The following is a 1,329-nucleotide window of genomic DNA, read 5'->3' on the forward strand; positions in this document are numbered from 1 at the left end:
TACCTGGGACTGCTTGGCCATGTTTACAGAGACCCAGGCTGGCTGGGGGAGGCTCTACCTCGGTACCTCCATGGTTGTCAGGATAGGATTGCCAAGACTGTACTTTCAGAATTGTCAAGATACGAGGATTTGCCCATTGGATCTGAAAAGTTTCTACATGAAAATGGTGCTCTCATTCCATTGCCCTAAAAGCAAGGCATATGGCTCACGGCTCATTGCAAGAGGCCGGGGTCGTGGATTCCTACCACATCCCCAGGAAGGGAAAGAACCAGAAAAGAGCTGGTGAACAATCTTAATTACCACTACAGACGTAGTCTGTTTACCTGTAAAACAGATGGGTAATCCGTATTTTAAGAAGAGGAAACTGAAGCCTTGAGGGGCTAAGTCATTTGACCAAGGTCACCCGTCCTATTCCCCGGGGAGCCTGGCTCAATCCTTCACGTTACTCATTCTGACGCTTTATTCTACATGCACAACTGTCTACAGACTTTGTCTCAAAGCAGAATACAGTTTCAGGATGGGGACATGGGGAGGCACTGCAAGTGCGGAGGACAGAATAGGGATTAAGTAAACATGGCCTTTGTGTTTGTCTTGTGCAATAACTAGTGTGCTCCTGGGGAAGGCAGGAAGGGGCAGAGGGGTCACGTGGAGCCTGGCTAGAAGAGAAGTGTGGACAGATAATGCCAAGCCCTGGACGGGGCAGAGGGGCAGGCCTGGCGGATGGGAAGACTGCCTCGTTTTTAGGCCATTACTGTGGCAGCAGCGAGGGGGCTCGTGGAGACGTCATGCTATTGCAGGAGTCCAAGCTAAGGCCATAGGGGTAGACGGGTGTGAGGACACGAGAGCTGCCCAGGAAGGTCGAGCCCCGGCTCACTGGTGAAAAAAGTACAGAACCACTCGGGGCTTTGCAGATCGCACCAGACATACCTCACCCTTCCCATCCCCGTCTGGTGCACTGCACCATTTTTAAACATGTCCCTAAGGCTTCTTTCTCTCTTGCCGGCTTCCTTATTTTTCTTTGCCTCTTTAAGAAGGGGGCTGGAGGAGGTTGCGGCTTTGCTGCGGTCGGAGGCCTTCGCTGCCTGACTCCCAGCTTGGGGTGTAAAGTCGCTGTTACCACCTCCAGGATCTGGTCCTTCCAGTTTAAGGATAAATTCCGAGGCCGAAGGGGCCAAGAGGCCTGCAAGTGGCCTCCCGCCCAGCAGGCCCCGGGCCCTGCTCCATCCGAGGTGCCGGGCTTGCCCACCTCCGAAGGCGGCCTCGGCGGGAAGGGTGGGCGCCCAGCTCCGCACAGATGCCTCGAGCGCCCCGTCTCTCCCACGTCCCCAC

The sequence above is a fragment of the Myotis davidii genome, unplaced genomic scaffold (assembly GCF_000327345.1).
Source record: "Myotis davidii unplaced genomic scaffold, ASM32734v1 scaffold120, whole genome shotgun sequence".
NCBI classification, from domain to species: domain Eukaryota; kingdom Metazoa; phylum Chordata; class Mammalia; order Chiroptera; family Vespertilionidae; genus Myotis; species Myotis davidii.